The 18,855-nt window shown below is 39.7% G+C and overlaps 1 pseudogene; it reads left to right on the forward strand.

Annotated features, from left to right (window-relative positions):
* Nucleotides 1–18,855, forward strand: part of LOC104435609 — a 72,893-nt pseudogene that overhangs the window by 46,348 nt on the left and 7,690 nt on the right.

Consider the following 18,855-nt stretch of genomic DNA (forward strand, 5'->3'; position numbering starts at 1 on the left):
AATTTTAAATATTTTTATTTTCGAAATTTTTTTAAAAAATTAATAAAATAATTTTGCGTCCGGACCAGGTCCGGGCCGGTCCAACCCGACCCGAGTTCGGCCCGGTCAGAACGGATTGAGTCCGGTCAAAGACCAGACCCGGGTTTAGTCCAACAGGCCCAAGTAGGCCCCAAGCTTAGGCCCAGCCCAAGAATTCCCCTCTCCTCTCTTTTTAAAACGAACAGGCCCAAAAGCCCAAAGGCCCAAAACCAGCCCACACTCGCCCAAAACCCTACCTGTCTCTTTGACCCGGCTCATACCTGATTTCGTGGCCGAAACCCTAGGGTTTCTTGGCGGCGATGGCAACGGCGGCGGCAACACAACAGGTGGCAACGACGGCAACAAGCAGCAGCGCTAGCGGGTCGTCGCGGGCGGAGGAGCGGCATCGGGCAAGCAGAATATGGGTAGAGTAGGGGCAGCAACAGCTTCGTCAGATCTCGCAAGTTGCAGGTGAGGCATAGCGCGACAGTAGCTAGCGAAACAGCGACGCAGCGTCTAGCAGAGGTCACAAGCGAGATGGGCTCACGGTTAAAGGGAGCTCCGGCGGTGGCATAGGTAGAGGTGAGCGTCGACGCTGGGTCACGGCTACCGACATCGGCAACGGAGGCAACGAGAGGCTGAAATGGCTTGGGTAGTGGTGAGGGGGGCTCAAACGGCGTCGGGTTGAGGCGACGAGGCTCGAACGGCGTCCGGAGTTGGACGATGCGACAGTCGACTTGGTGATGGGGCGAGCTCGATCTACTCTTAGATTTGGGCCTTTAGCCGACTCCCCTGCCTCAGATTTTCGGATCTAAGAGGCTCCGAGTTCGTCCTCCCTCTCCCTCTGGTCTCAGCCGACTCAGTGTCGGGATCAGCTGGTCTCAGCCAACTCAGCGTCGGGATCAGCTGCGATGGGTGCTACAACTGTTGGCGTCGGTAGCAACGGCGTCAAGTGTAGGGAGTTGGACGACAAGAGCTCGAACGACGTCAGGCTCGGAGGGCGGCGGCTGCTAGAGGGTGGCAGGAGAAGTGTGATGCCTCAGCTAGCATCGGGTTGAGGCGGCGAGGAGGGCAACGGCTCAGACGGCGTCGAGCAGCGTCGCCACTGCCCTCCTCCCCTCCGTTCCTTCTCTCTCTAGCTCTCTATTTTCTCACTCTGTGTTTTCTCTCACTTCTCTGTTCTTCTCCCCCCCTTTCTTTCCACTCTCTCCCAAGCTCTCTATCTTGTGTTGTCTCTATCCCTGTGTTCTCCCCCCGTGCTCGGGTTTCACGCATGAAGAGGAAGAGGGAGAAGGCAGTATGGGCTGGGCCAAAGCGAGATCCGGCTCGGCCCCTTCCACGTCTTTTTTTTCTTTTCTTTTTTGTTGTTTTTGCTTTTTTTTGTTTGTTTTTTCTTGTTTTTGTTTTTGTTTTCTTTTTTTTTTACTAATTCCTAATATTGTATACGATTAAGTCCTAAATAAAATTGTAAAATTTAGGTGTCAACAGGGTGCATAAGATATGTTTTCTTCTCTATTATGAGAAGTTTCTAGTATTGTTGTGATCGGTGATCTCATTGAAATCTGTCTTTCAGGTTTGCTATATATATATATATATATATATATATATATTTATTTATTTATTTATTTATTTATTTATTTATTTATATATGTATGATTAATTTTTATTAATGAATAAAACAATGTAATTAGCATAATATGTGATTTTAGTGATTTACTGCCCCTATCACTAAAGTTAAAATCACATGTATATGGTGTATGTGAGAAATCAATTTTATATCCCTAGTATGATAGAGTTTCAAGGATTCAATTGAGTAGTGACCGCTAAAGTGGCACGCTTGATTAAGTTTGAGAAATTTCGGTCTCGTATGCTAATTGGGATGTCTCCTGATCTAATGCGTAGTCATACTCCCAAATGAAGTGATTGTGTATTAGTTCATAGAGGAATACATGATGGTGTGGTGGAAGATGATCCTAGTGGTTCATATGCCCAAAGGTGATGAATTCATGAATATTATAATATATTCTCATAACCGCTATCATGTGGGGAGTGTACAACTGCATGCCATGTATTCTACCCAAAGGTGATTATATGATTATGCATGTAACTCTCTAGATGTGTACTTGTACGTCAAGTTACTCTGTCACGCCCCGACCCTCAGGCACGCACACATCCCTTACTCTTGGTCGATTTTAAAATGCGATATCCCAGGATTATGTATCGCCAACCCTTTCATTTATATATGCACATGCGGAAGCAGTTATAATTCCCCAGACAATAAAGCAATGGGATAGAAAAGCAGGCCATACATTTTTCTTTCTGAAAATTCACAACTACATCTTTTTACATGCAAACAAGGTCTGACAAGACAGGATAGGATTTCGGTCCTCATCCGAGTCGTACTCGATGTCATACTCGGGGTCCTCCTCCACGTACTCCTCTTTGGGTTCCTCAACAGGGATCTCCTCATCCGATTCATGCTCCTTAGGCTCCTCATCCAGGTCCTGAAATGGTTATTCAATAACCACTGAGACCACGTCTCAGCAAGTTCTACCTCCTAAGACCCGATTAGTAAACTAATACACCTTAGGGCTGCCTATGCACAACATGAATTAGAAGACTTACCTTAGCCTCAGATTCCACCTGCATATTAGTACAGATCAAATAGGCACACAAGCAATCACATCACAGATCGAAGCATCGATCTAATCGACTTAGTCGATTTCACATCAGGAAGACCAATCACGATCATCTCCCTTCAATCATTCAATTCAACACATCAAACCAAGGCAATGAATCACATCAAGACACACTCAGATCGAATCATCGATCAATCGACCTAGTCGAATCATTTCTAGGTCATTCATCCAACACCAAGCAATTCCTTGGATTTAGTGGCTTTACGATCCCACCCGACCCTCTCGAGAACTAGTGGCTTTACGGTCCCACCCGACCCTCTCGAGAACTAGTGGCTTTACGGTCCCACCCGACCCTCTCGAGAACTAGTGGCCGGTCCCACCCGACCCTCTCGAGAACTAGTGGCTTTTCGGTCCCACCCGACCCTCTCGAGAACTAGTGGCTTTGCGGTCCCACCCGACCCTCTCGAGAACTAGTGGCTTTGCGGTCCCACCCGACCCTCTCGAGAACTAGTGGCTTTTCGGTCCCACCCGACCCTCTCGAGAACTAGTGGCTTTTCGGTCCCACCCGACCCTCTCAAGAACTAGTGGCTTTACGGTCCCACCCGACCCTCTCACGATGCCAAACTATGTCACCGAGCCACGTGCATTCTCCAGGAAGAGATACCGAGTCTCCGAGCCACGTGCATTCTCTAAGGCTACCTTTTTGCCAAGGTGACATATCTAATCACCGAGCCACGTGTCTTTCCCGAGTAACTTTCCAATTCACTGGGCCACGTGCATCCTCAAGGTGATTTACCAACTCACTTTCGATACTAATAACCGATATCCGACCAATTCTCAATCACAAGGCCAAAATTGCATTATTTAATAACATACTTAAAAATGCACCATTAAATCAATTCAACACGAATTAAAGCTCAAATAAATAAACGGACTACTCCACGACAATCAGCACGAAATTCCGGTCACTTTGGCCATCCCAGTTGAATTTCCGGAAAATAAATAATTAGATAATTAATTTCGAAAATTAAATAAATAAATACAATAAATTTAATTTAGCACAATATAAAGCTCAATTAAATAAACGGACTGCACCACGATCATCAACATAAAATCCCGATCACTGGCCATCCCGGTTGAATTTCCGGGAAATAAATAATTAAATAATTAATTTCGAAAATTAATATTTAATTCCTAAAAATACCACCTAGGCCCGAATCACTTAATTAACACCCGATAAGGGACGGGAAAAATCCCAAGAAGCATCCAATAAATACTACAGGCAATTCTCTATCTAATTACGCTAATCACACAACTAACATACCAAGCAATTAACTAATAATCACTAATCAATTCTAATCTAACAACCTAATTACACTTAATTAACACTAATCAACCTTTAAGTATAATTAGCAAACTAAGAAAGCATTAGTGAGTAAAACTCACTCAAAACAACAGGCTCGACGCGAGGATCGACTTTCCTCAAAGCGGGCCGAGCATCCGGGCTCGGGAAAATGGCCAAAACGGGCCAAAACCCTCTGCGATACCCATTTTCTGACTTCTCTGTGCACGGCTGGTTGAGGTGGTTCCGGCGTCGGTTGAGGCAGCCAAGGGCGGTTGAGGACGAGGCGGAGCTTCGGTGGGGTCGACGGTGGCCGGAGGTGGCTGAACCGTGGCTTGTACTGGCCAAAATGGAGCTGAACAAAGGCGGAACAGGGTTTGGACAGCAGCTCTGGAACAGCGAGCTGGGCGAGAGGGAGACCGAGCTAAGCGGAGCAGCGGCGGAGCGCACGGCGTCGCGCGGGCGGCGGTGCGGCAGCTCCGGTCCAGCAACGCCAGCTGCTACCCCAACTCCGGTGTCCTCCCAGATTTGGAACCCCGAGCAGCGAACGGAGGGGAAGACAGAGGTGCCGACGGCGGCTGGAATGGGTGAGGGAGAGGCGGAGATGAACGACGGAGCGGCGGAGCGGGCGTGCGTCGCGAGGACAGCTTGCGGCGTGAGGCGGTGTGAAGTAACGACGGCAAGCTGCTGTCTCTGTTTACGCGCCGTTCGAACCGAGAGGAGGGAGAGGGGCGGAGATGCGCGGACGGCAGCACGGCGGCGAGCTCGGGTGCGCAAGCAGCTCCGGTGCTTGCGGGCGTGCAACGACGTCGGCGGAAGGCAGCGACTGTAGCTCAGTCTTCGCTGGTCTTCGGCTCCCATGGAGTTTTGAAGAAAAAGAAGAAGATGGGGGAGGAGTTCGGTCGACGAAGGGGGAGAGAGGGGAGGAAGAAAAACTCAATTTCTCTTTCTTTTCTCTCACTCTCTCTCTCTCTTAGGTCAGCCACACATGGGCACCACCAGCTGCCCTCCACTCACAATTCCAAGACAATTTTGCCCCTTCTAGAAGCATTTAGGTAAGCTAAAATATGGGGGTATGTGTGGCATACGAATTTGCTAGGTTTTCTTTCCAATTGAGCCTTAATTCCTCTTGAATTAAATCAAATTGACCCCCATTAATTTATTCAACACCTCATCATTCCAATTGGTATTTTCCTTACCAATGTAGCCCCACTTGCATCCCAATTTCACAATCCTTGGCTTCAACCGAACAAAAGCGGCCCTATTATCCAGTCGAAATTAGGACCCGAAAATCTGGATGTCACATACTCGGTGCTCACATGATGCTAATTATATACATTGCTTGTTTTTCAATCACATTTTTTTTAATTAATAACTCCACTATTATTGAGGTTTTTACTGCTTCAAATTTTAAGTTGTAGACATATGATTTGTTGCTTGAGAAAAGAGCAATAGAATTTGCTTATTGTCCATGAAGCATTCCATTTTGGAACACTTGAAAAGTGATTTGCTTGCAAACTGCACTGCTATAAAATGATGGAAGCCTTAGTGGCTTGTAATTATATCTTGTCTAATATCAAATTTAGGACACATCTGCAAAAATTGTGTTTAAGTCCTAATAACATATACATCTCGTATATGGTTAAAAGGTTGTTTCCAAAAAATTTCTATTTAAGGAAAATGACCAAGATAAAGAATAAATTGATTAAAATTAGTCTTAAAGATTGTCAGGCTTAATAGTGGCCTTGAGTATTTTGGTAAGTATAACAATGCGAAATAGCTTAAAGGATCATTTGTCAAATACTTGGTAGATTCTGTGGTAACTTAATTATTATGCCTGAAAATCCTAACAAAAAGATTTGGCCGAAAGGCATAAATGCACCATATTGAACATGGTGATGAATATGATTAGTAAGATTAATTTATTCAATCTTTTGTGGGCTGATATTTTGAAAGCAACATTTTCACATACAAAAGTTGTTTCATAAATTTCTTTTGAGTTATAAATTGGACATAAATTACTTGAATCATATGAAATTTAGAGGTGTCATGCAAAAGTGAGGTTATCTAATCCAATATTTAATGCGTTGAAATTTAAATCCACTCGGAATTATTTTGTATCTTACCCAGATTGTTAAAAGGGATATCAATTTTATGACCCTAAAGAAGGTATAAGTATTATGGAATCACATACTGTAAAGTTTATACAGTTCAACGTAATTGTAGAGGATAGCTGCTCTCAGCTTATTAAGGATAATAGTATGATGGAAAATTACTGTGTCTTTGTCTTTACTTATACAGATAATTGTGGTATAGACAATTATGGAATCTCTTATACCATAGACTAAACTTGTTGAGGTTTAAGGTACTATTCTTGATATAGTTTATGACTGAATTTTTTCAAACTCCTCAAGTATAGAATGAAGTGGTTGTAGCTTTAGTCGGGAGATTTGTTACGGAAAGACGATCAGTTATTCCATTAGACTATATAGTCTATTTGTGAGAGCATGACTGCAATATCCACTACATTGTTAATTTAGCGACATAAATAAATGTTGTTTTTTTATCCTTAATCAAGTATGTGATTAGATGTCATAAAAGGCAATATACAATCTATGAAATATCATATTGTTTGGAAACTTACTGACTTGCCTAAAGATCACAAAGTTCATTAGTTGCAAATAAGCATATAAAACTAAAGGGATTTCAAAGAAAGATTGTGGAATTTAAAGCCAAATTGGTAACTAAAATTTTCACTCTGAAAGAGGGGTGGATAGTTAGTAGTGAAGAAATAATTATTTCTTTCTAATTTTTTTAAAGATTCTTTCAAAGTAAACGTAGCATTAATAGCTCTTCTTGTTATATAGTTACGCCAAACAAATAGATACAAAATCTATATAGTGCAACTGAAAGATTTTGCAGCAGATTCAAATAAACTTGTGTGTAGACTGAAAAGTCTTATTCATAGTCTTAAGAAAGTTTCCAAACAATATTATTAAAGTTTCATAGTGTTATTATTTTATTCAATTGGGAACAAAGTAATTCAGTATATATATACTGCAAGGTCAATGGGAGGAAATTTTTTTTTCTCATACACTATGTACATGATATTTTGTTTACAAATAGTGATCTTGAGACATATTTTGTCTTTTGTACTTAGGTCCGTAAGGATTGTTTTCGCCGTATAAATATTGGATTTTATTAGATTTATCTCAGAGGACATTTGCTGATTGTATTTTGGAAATATTCAATATACATCATTGCAAGTTAGGAATTGCTCCCGTTGTTAAGGGTGATGGATTAAATCTATCACATTGTCCTTATTTAGATATTAAGAAAATCTAATTAAATGGTGTACCTTGTGTCAGTGCATTTAAAAGTATAATATATGCTTAAATTTGCACTAGACTAAATATTGCCTTTGCGACAGAACCTCTAGGCAAAAATCAATCATACTAGGTTGCTGCTAAGAAGGTTTTAAGGTACTTAAAGAGGACAAAAGATTATATGCTAATTTACAAACATGTTCAATTCTTGCAGTTAGTAGGGTATTCAGATGTAAATTTTGCCGGCTATTAAGATGATATGTGATCAATAACATAATACATATTAGTAGGAAATGCAATAAATAAAGTTCTATGTCATCTTCTACTATGTAAGCAGAGTTTGTAACATTTTTTTAGGCTGTTACTTGAGCCATTAGGCTCCGGAACCTCATGAAGAAGTTGATTGTTTTTAACTTTATGAATAGACTCATACGGTTGTATTGAGACAATAAATGTGTAGTATTATTTATTTACTACAAATGTCTCAATGGGTCTAAATAAATGGCGGTCAAAATTTTTAACCATAAAGAAACGGTACAAAAATGTAACGTAATAATGTAACATATTTTCACAAATGATATGGTTGCAGATCCACTAATTAAAGACCTATGCCTATGTGTATTTGATCGACATGTCATTAGCATGGGCCTAGGAGCATCATGAGATGTTGTTGTTTAGTGGGAGTTATTTTGTCCTTACTCTGATAAAGGTTTCATCTATGTTTGTTACACTTTGTAACAGTTTGATATGTATCAACTTTTGCATTCAATAAAATATTTTTGAACGTGTTGTTATTATGTTGAATACATATTGATAAAGTCTTAAGGTATTGTATAAACCTTGAGTGAAAGCTAGAGGCATCCGGTTATTAGCCCTGTCCATATATCTTGTTATACATAAAGAAATGTTAACCGTAAGGACAAGGCATATGGGGTTCATTGGAACTATAAAGACATTCTCTAGTGGCGCAAGTTTTTGTGTCGCCTAAGGTAAGAGAATGGTGACTGACAAATGGGATTTCTCTATGAGAGATGTTATCCATTTGCCACACTACCATATTGAATCCATATCAATAAAGTTGAGAGCACTTGTGACCATGGAAGGCTATGTGTGTTACATGCACTTACCACCATGATTCGGTATTTAAGATTTTATGGAATAAGATTGACTATTAAGAATTATCTCTGGACCAAATGTGCGCACATACAATACAATTTCAATTAATATAGTCCAAGTGGGAGAATGTAAGAGTTTTACTAATATGGATTATATTAATTGATATTGTAATTTACTGTTTTTACAGTTACCGTAAAACAGGGTTAGTCTAAGGTGAGATAGAAGGTTTCTTAATTAGTCTAATATGGGGCTGGCTAGTGTGGACCGAGTTGAGCCTGACCCGTAATGAGGGGGTCTGGTTGGAAATTCTATAAATAGTACTTAAATCTCTCCTCTAACCCTAATTCTCACATATATCATCACCTAAGGAGCGTTTACTTAACGCTAAACGTGAGGGGGGGCCGCCTCATTGAGCTAGTGATACGGAGAGTAGTAGAGGAGAATGAATTGTGCATGGAACATTGTGTTTCCGCTTCCGCTTCAAGAACGATAGATCCCAAAATAGATGCGTTAATATTTCTACTCAATTATGCATGTTCCTATTCTAGTTATGGAGATTTTGGGGCTGTGCAATTTACATCCAACATGGCGATTACTAGAGGAAGCTGAGGAAGTTGTATGTACTCGAGTTGTATAGCGCAAAGCGAGTCCAGTCCTTCCAATATGTCAGAGAAGAGGAGGTGGGGTTTATGATCGAGTCGATTGCGTTGTCAGCCAAGAGTAGAACTCCAGTTATAATATAAGCGAGAAATTCATGACTCTGACAGCTAACATCACTTGCAAGTAGGATATAGTGGTGCAGTTGAGGAGTCGGGTCGAGTAAGTTATCTATTTAATTATAGTGATACATCTTTCTATAATACAATTTTAACAAGTCACACCCAATCCGGTTTGACCGTGACCCAATCATTAGCAGTTTTTCCCTTTAAATATAGAAAACAGCTTATTGTAAAAAAACTATCTGATTTAAAACAAATTAAACATTGAAAAAATTAGCGAATAAGAAATTACTAAAAAAAATTGACGAAACTACGATAACACGCAAGTTATTTCTCCTGGTGAGGGAAATTTGCAAATAAAGCTGTTTTTATCTTTCATATGAATAGGAGTTGTTTCTAGAATGATATTTTGGAAATTCTAGATAGACGGGCGTCACTTATATAAGAAAAAGAAAACTTGATGATTTGGGAATGATTGTGCAATAGAGTATGTAGAAAAGAGAATTTCGAATTTGGATTTGATGAAATTCGTCAGTTACAAACTCTTGAGAATCATAAGGAAAAGTGGTTCATCGGGTGCATATAGGATAAGCCCAAATTACTTTGGCGAGGGCCAGCCACGTTTGTCTAAAGTCCTACAGTTATAAACATGTAATAATAATATTTATTCAAACAAGGGTTAATAAATCAGTGCTTAGGGAAATGTATATATCGAGTTAATAAATTTTCAAGTGTATTAAAAGATCACAGGACCAAATAAAAGCTAAATTAATGAACGAAAACGAATTGATGAATTTTAATGCGGAAAGAGAAAATGGTGTGTCACAATTTATATAAATGTCTGTAATCGCTCATCACAAGGAAGTAGGAGACAAGGCCATGGCGAAAAGCGTGAATGAATTGTTTGACGCTGAGCGCCATAAATTGATCGAAAATGAGTATGATGCTGTGAATCCATAAAATCCATATCTAGTTGGGCTTTGCTACTTTGAACCCATAACAACCTATATTTAAAATTTTAACTAACTCACAAGCCGCCAAATGCGAGTTAAAAAGTCGGTCTTTAACCCATTTGCCACCTTCGGTTACTACTTGAATTTTTCGGAGGTATGACAGTATATTGAGTCTATTCTATAAATTTGAGCTCGACTTGACCATGAGTTCTATGTACAAACTTGACTGTACTCCATTGGATTCAATCAAACCTATGAGCTGCCCGAATTATTTTAGCTATTATCAAGTTCGAACTTGATTCTCCAACTAGAGAAACTCCACTCACATCTGGAAAAGATTTGAACCAACGCTTGTCAAGCCTAAGAGCCAAGCTTGATCACTCACGAGAATCTCTGACTTGTTTGCATGCCTTATATGCAGGGTCGCATTTGGAAAGGCGATTCAGGAGACGGAGTTCATATTAGCTGGGTTCACTCCTATGAGGAGGAGACCCAATGAGTTGTAAGCCCAAAAAGGGCTTGAGCCCATATGATAAGTTATAAAAGAAAATAGGGTTTCTCACTATCTATATAAAGTGATAGCCGCAGAAAAGGAAATAGTAACAAGAGAAAAAAAATAGAAAATTTGGGGTTTGGAGCAATATCTGATTTACATCAACTTAACGTCAGAGGTCGATTCATGGTCCGATTGAGCTGAAATTTTGTCAATATGTTTGTGGCGCAATTTTATCAAATCTAAACGGTTTGACTTTCGTTTGAAGCTCCATGCATCAGGTTTTTCGTGAATTGATCAAAACCTGTGTTTTTTGTCAGATTTATTATTGATCTCTTGTGAAGTTTATGTGTATTACCAAGAATTATATTCTTGAGATCTTTGCTGCTATGTACCTCTAGTATTTGCTAGAGAAGAACAATTTTGTTGATAGTGAAGAATTTTGGGTGGACTCTGGTCCCGTGGTTTTTTATCTCCTGACATCGAGGAGGTTTTCCACGTAAAAAATCGTCTTGTGTTTGCGTGCTTGGTATTTATTTTACTCTACCATATCGATTCCTATTAGGTTTACACAAGAGGGGAGATTATTTTATTCCGCTGCGTTGATTCGATATTGTTCGAATTATTACTATTCTCCTATCAGAGTGGTATCAGAGCATCAGGTTATTGCTTGATTTTTTTGTCTTGTGTTAAACAATGGAAACGAATACGAGTAGAATGGTTACACTGAATGATTCAAATTATCATATTTGGAAATGGAAGATGGAAGATCTTTTATATGTGAAAGATTTTTATTTGCTCGTATTTGCCGAGGAGAAACCGGAGAATAAAACTGATGTTGAATGGTCTATATTTTATCGTCAAGTGTGTGGTTATATCAGGCAGTGGGTAGATGATAATGTTTTGAACCATATTATTAAGGAAACACGTGCACACAATTTATGGGATAAGCTCGAATAGTTATATGCTCGAAAAACTAGGAATAATAAGTTATTTTTTATAAAACAGATGATGGCTCTGAGATATCATGATGGTACTCGTTTGATTGATCATTTAAATTCTTTTCAAGGAATTATAAATCAGTTGGCTGCAATGGGAATCAAGTTTGATGATGAGATACAAGCACTATGGTTGCTTGGTACTTTGCCGGACTCCTGGGAGACATTCCGAACATCTTTGTCTAATTCTACCCCGGATGGTACAATTACCATGGATTTGGCCAAGAGTAGTATTTTAAATGAAGAGATGAGAAGGAAGACATAGGGATCGTCATCTTCATATTTTGATGCCTTGGTTGTTGAGTGAGTCTCGAGGTTTGAGAAATAGACATAAAAGTCGAGATAAAAGCAGAGGTAAGTATAATAAATTTGCTAATGTTGAATGCCATTATTATCATTAGAATGGACATATTCAGAGGTTTTGTCGCCAGTTAAAAATGGAGAAACAAAAGGAGAAAGGTAAAGAGAAGAAAAGTGATAATGACAGTGATGACAATCGTGTCGCTGCACTTAAAGAAGACTTTCTCACTATTTTTTATAGTGATGTGGTGAATTTTGTATGTCATGAGACCAGTTGGGTAATTGATAGCGGTGCATCCGTTCATGCTACGTCTCGTAGGGATTTCTTTACTTCATACAGGTCAAGTGACTTCGAATCTATGAAGATGGGAAAGAATAGACTAGCTCAAGCTGTAGGCATTGGTGATGTGTGCCTAGAAACTAGCAATGGCACAATGTTAGTATTGAATAATGTTAAACATATACCTGATATCCTCTTGAATTTAATTTCTACATGCAAGTTGGATGATGAGGGGTATTGTAGCACCTTCAGTAATGGTCAATGGAAGCTCACCAAAGGTTCTCTTATTGTGGCTAAAGGTGAAAAATATTCTTCGTTGTACATTATGCAAGCAAAGTTGTCCATAGACAAAATTAATGCAGTAGACAGCGAAGATGCAGCTGAATTATGGCATAAGAGGCTCAGTCACATTAGTGAGAAGGGTTTGTCAATATTGGCCAAGAAGAAGCTCCTTTCAGGATTGAAAAGTTCGGCGCTAAAGAAGTGTGCTCACTGTTTAGCAGGAAAACAAAACAAAGTTGCATTTAAAAGCTCCCCTCCTTCAAGAAAGTCAAGTATATTGGATTTAGTGCATTATGATGTTTGCAGTCCTATGAAAACAAAATCACTTGGTGGCTCTCTTTATTTTGTTACCTTCATAGATAATTTTTCAAGGAAAATTTAGATTCATACCTTGAAAACTAAAGATCAAGTGTTAGATGCTTTTAAGCAATTCAAGCTTCGGTTGAGAGACAAACTGGAAAGAAATTGAAATGCATCAAAACTGATAACGGGGGAGAGTATATTGGACCTTTTGATAAATAATGCAGACAACAAGGTATTCGACATCAAAAGACACCTCCCAAGACGCCTCAGTTAAATGGCTTAGCTGAGAGAATGAACAGAACACTGGTTGAAAGGGTAAGATACTTACTTTCACAGTCAAAGCTACCTGGATCTTTTTGGGGTGAGGCTTTAAGTACAGTTGTACATGTATTAAATCTTACTGCATGTGTTCCTTTAGAGTTTGATGTTCCTAACAAAGTTTGGACAAGCAAAGATATTTCTTATGATTATTTGCGTGTCTTTGGGTGCAAAGCATTTGTGCATATTCCCAAAGATGAGAGGTCTAAACTTGATATAAAAGCACAATAGTGCATATTTATTGGTAATGGATAGGATATGCTTAGCTACAAATTTTATGATCCAGTTGAAAAGAAAATTGTAAGAAGCAGAGATGTGTTTATGGAAGATCAAACAATAGAGGATATTGAGAAAGCAGAGATGATTTCAGCACCACAGGTTAGTGATAATCTGGTTGATTTAGATTCAGTTCTGATATTACTAGTATGAGTACCTAGAGGGGGGTGAATAGGTATATAAAAGATTTTTCTTCAACAATTGCGCAATACTAGACAGTAGAAGGAAACGTTAATCAAAGTAAGGCGAGAGAAGAGAAAATTGAACACGCGGTTTATAGTGGTTCGGCTTATATCAAGCCTACGTCCACTCTTCTTCACCGACAGCCTATTGGCTGGATTCCACTATGAACAAAGAGAAGTTATAGCACAGCTTTGCCTTGATTCCACAAAGTGTAGATGTTCTACCACACCTCCTCAAGATTTCTCACAAATATAGACTCTCTTTTGTATACAAGTATTCGCTCAAAGGATTTGTCTAAACAAAAAGGAGCTTTAGACTTTGGAATTCTTCTATCGCGCACACCTTGAACAACTAAGACCGTCTTCCTTATATACTCCTTTATGCCATCATACCCGTTGGCACTTACCAAAGGAATTCCTCCAATCTACCCGTTGGACAGAATCAATTAGGAAGATTGTTCAAGCTATTAAAGGAACGTGTTGATAGCCCATCAATCATGTTCGCCCATACAATCGGGATCTCGGTTTCCATAAGCGAGAACCTTCCAATAATATTTAGGCAATCACCGGATCTTCAATTATCAAATCAATCTTCGATCAATCAAAGGACTCCGTTATGTCTTCTCCAGCCACGAGATCTTCTCCAGTTGATAAAGTTAAATCTTTAACAAAACATCCAGTTCTGGATAACCTTTCTTCAACGGATTAGAGACTGTCGATGAGGATAGACTTTGAGTCTTGAGTCTGGCTGTCCGGAGGTCTTTAGACTTTAAACAGCAGAGTCTGCAAGCCTTCAGACTAGACTGATAGAAACGTTTTGTCAACTTCAAAACACTTCAAGAAGATTTCTCCAACAATCTCCCCATTTTTTATGGTGACAAAACTTTCCTGCAGATTTGGATATCTTTGACCTGCAAAACATTTCTCAAACACATATGCATATCTTATAGAGATAAATGGTTAACAGAATAACACTAGAATCTGCAACCATAGAAAATAGGTTAGTCCAGTATATGATGAAGCCATCCATAAGATATCAATATTAGTTAATAGAAGCAGTCAAGTCCAAGTCTAGTTCAATTCTCATCCAGAAACAAAACAAAGTCAAACAGAGTTCAAACCACAAAATAATTAAAAGTTTAATGAATGAAAAGTTTTTGATCAAATCTTGCATCTCTCCCCCTTTTTGTCATCATTAAAAAGGATGAGATGAAGTCAAGATTGCTTGGGAATGCGGACAAGCTGGAAATCTTCCATAGATCGAACGATGCCTTCCAGCCTTTTAAAGTCTTCCTTTAGTTGTGCAATCTCCTCACTCTTGGCATTGGCCTGATTCGAACAGAGAGGGCTTGCATTTTATCATTCAATGAACAGGAAGAAGCTTGACCTTCATTCTTCAAGCTTTGAACTTCGCATCCCAAGGCATAAATTTGACCTCGCATCTCCAAGAGAATATCCATGATTCTACGAAAATCTGCTCCATTATCGGTCCGAGTACTTGCTTCGGCTCGATCTCGATGGAGTAAATGCGAGACGATGGTAGATCGCGCATAATCTCGCAGGTTTGGCGATGAAACTTCATGACCTTCCTCTGGAAACTGAGATGCATAAACATCCTCTGGGTCTGCTGGTGAGCGACTGACTCCTTCACTTGCATCAGGATATGAAGACTTCACTCCTTTCTCCTTATCTCCCCCTGTTTCCATGCCTACAGGTGGAGAAGAGTGTTCTTCAGGTTCTCCTTCTTCTCTTCTTTCTTCTTCAGGTCTTTCCTCCTCTGTTTCTTTTTCAGCTTCTATTTCTTCTTCTTCCTTCTCCTCTGCTTCTTTCGTCATTTGTTCCGATTCTTTCGTGGAACAGACGACTTAAATTCTTCAAAGCCCCTTTGCGAGAGATGGTGATGTCTTCCTCATCATCTTCATCCTCAACGAGGAGAGCTCTTCTTCTCTTGGATGGAGCAACCATGGGCTCCTTCCCTTTTCTTTTAGCTGCGAAGAGATTTGATGAGATTTTGCGGGAGTCTTCTCCTTGAATTTCTCCAACTCCTTGCTCGGTTCCTTCGACGCATTTTGGTCACCATTTTCAGTCCTACCACCATATGATCGCATGGTCGAACACAAAAAATTTGTGGAGGCTGAATATTCGAGATGTCTAAATAACTTCGTAACAAGGCTTGGGTAAGGGAGTTGACCTCTGTCCTTCATCATTGCTCTATACATGTGAAACATCACAGTGTGAGGGAGAGAAAACCTTTTTCCAAAGAGAATGGCATACATCAGCTTGGCCTCGAACTTGAAACATTAGTCTTGGAAGTTGATTTCGGTCGGAGGCAATTAATCACAATCTTGTGAAGCAAGATGTTGAATGCACCCATCCTTAAGTAGGTGATCTTTTCATCTGTTCTCCTGTCCTTCACCAGTTCAAGTGTGGCCCGAGCAATGGAAACTTTGATTGGTTGATATCTTCCTCTTTCGACTTCTAACACATCTGCCAGCATATTCATATCCACAACATAGTCTTGGTCTTTAACGCTGAAAGAGAATCTATTCGCATCCAAAAAGCTTAGATTTGAATAGAAATATGCAGTTAATTCAGCATAGGCCTCTGTAGAGTCAGAGCAGAACTTTTCAAGTTGAAGATAACTGAACTTTTCCCTCAAGTTCACATTCACAGCATCCAGAAAATCAAAATCCACACTCCTGGGGTTTATTACCCCACGCTTCAGCAATTTCGAGTACGAATCCTTTTGCTCCTTTAATCTGAACAAATCTCCCCTTTTTCCTTGATTTTCAACCGCAACACCCATTTTCGGTTGAAATTGACTATATAATTTATCATCATCATTCCCATCTACAGGATTCAGCCCCCAGTCACGAGGATCACTTGGGATATTTGCAAGGGTTTCCTCAGCCACCCATTTTCGAGCAATTCCCAAACTTTCCATTTTTCGCAGAAAGATATATTCGTTCTCATGTCCTTTGTCTTTAAGAAAATCATCAATGTAGTTCAAAGGAGTACGAATTCCTTTTAAGGCACGATATAACTGGTAAATATAAGCGGGCTTTTGAACTCTTACGAGTCTGCATCCTCGATGATTTCTTCGTTGTTGATGATCAACGCCTTGAGGACTAGATGGAGGAGAATGACGCTGTTGAGAATGTTGTGGGCTCGCTTGCTGTTCCGGGAGTCACTTCTTCTTCGGTAAGATCGAAGTGCGTAGGCCCCTCACTCATTCGCCGTGGTCCCCGCTTGCAATTCTCGAAGACTTTCTTGAAGATGACATCTTTCTCAGTTTTGGAAGATTCCTTGCTTGACTTTCCCGGGAAAGATGACAACTTTTTGAGGATTAAACGAAGAAGACAAACGGGAATGGAGGATTGATGCTTTCTAGGGTTTTTGAGAGAAAAGTGAAGAGGAATCGATAAAGTGCACGATCGGTTAAAAAGAGGGATAAACGAACCGTCACAAAGGAAATAAAAAAATGCCTTTTCAAAATAACTGTCTTTTTCCGCAAAAATAGCCATTTCAAAAATAACTTCCTTTTTGAAAATGAAACGATGCAATATTTACGTCAATTAAATATAGCAACAATTTAAACACAGTCTGACGATCGTACCTTTTCAAGATGAGATTCAAGAGAGAAAGACTTACAGTATGACGGTCGTACCAAGACTATCTTTTAGATAAAGTCTTGTAAGGCGAGTCGAAAGTCTTTAGACTTTGATATCCTCATACCTCAAAATGTTGAGTCGGGAACGTATAGACTCAAATTGATTTTCTCCAAAGGCTTTGTGAATATATCCGCCAGTTGATTATTTGAGTCAACAAATTGAATTGAAACATCTCCATTTTGAGTGGAGAATTGGATTTTTGGTGAGGTTGATAGCGCTGGTGTTGTCGCAATTAATCTCCGTGCATGAGTCTTCAATTTCAAAGTCTATTAGCTGTTGTTTTATCCATAGAATTTGCGAACAGCAGCTTCCTGGGCTACATACTCTTCTTCGTTGTTGAAAGGGACACGGTGCTTTGTTTCCTTGAAAACCAAGACAATGTCCCGCTTCCAAGCAAGCGGCAAGTTCCCGAAGTGCTCTTTCTATCAACTCGCAACCGGCCAGATCTGCGTCGAATATCCCGGAAGATTAAAGTCTCCCTTCTTAGGATACCAAAGACCGATGCTTGATGATGAAGCAACGTATTTAATGATGCATTTCGCAGCACTGAGATGGGATTCTCTAGGATCTGATTGAAACCTAGCACAGATGCAAACACTCAACAAGATGTCGAGTCTAGAAGCGTAAGATAAAGGAGTGAACCAATGATGCTCTGCATGCAGCTTTTGATCAACTTTCTTCCCTTCTTCATCTTTGTCTATCTTCAAAGAACTTGACATCGGTATTGCACTTTTCCAGTCAAATCTTTTGACAAGATCATTAACATATTTTTCTTGATAAATAAAAGTTCCTTCCTTCAATTGTTTTACTTGAAGACCAAGAAAGAATGTTAACTCTCCCATCATACTCATTTCAAACTTATCTGCATAGACTTAGAAAATTTCTTGCACAGATTTTCATTAGAGGATCCGAAAATAATGTCATCCACATATATTTGAACAAGTAAGAAACTTTTGTTTTCCTTTTTGATAAATAAAGTCGTATCTACTTTACCTTTGACAAAACCATTTTGTATTAAAAACTTACTCAATCTGTCGTACCAAGCTCGAGGTGCTTGCTTTAAACCATACAAAGCCTTTTTCACCAAGCGAGTCGGCTTCTTTGGGTCTTCAAACCCTGGTGGTTGTTCCACATAAACTTCCTCATGGATAAATCCATTTAGGAAGGCGCTTTTGACGTCCATTTGGAATAACCTGAAATTCTTATAACAAGCAAACGCAAGTAATAGTCGAATAGCTTCTCACCTTGCTACTGGAGCGTAAGTCTCATCATAGTCTATTCCTTCTTCTTGCGTATATCCCTTGGCTACGAGTCTTTCTTTGTTTCGTACGACTTTTCCTTTCTCATTCATCTTGTTTCTGAACACCCATTTAGCTCCAATAACAGTTTTACCTTTTGGTTTGGATGTCAATTCCCGGACATCATTAATGTTATCTGAGCTCTTCTTGCATGGCTTCAATCCAGCTTTCATCAGATAAAGCTTCTTCTATGCTCTTTGGTTCAATTTCAGAAACGAGAGCCACAGCACTAGACTCTTCTCGCCTTTTGGATCTGGTGCGAATTCCTTCATTAATTTCGCCAATTATAAGATCTTTGGGATGACTGGACTTATGCTTTCAGTTACTTGTTAATTTGTCTG

Source organism: Eucalyptus grandis, chromosome 2 (assembly GCF_016545825.1).
Source record: "Eucalyptus grandis isolate ANBG69807.140 chromosome 2, ASM1654582v1, whole genome shotgun sequence".
Classification (NCBI taxonomy): domain Eukaryota; kingdom Viridiplantae; phylum Streptophyta; class Magnoliopsida; order Myrtales; family Myrtaceae; genus Eucalyptus; species Eucalyptus grandis.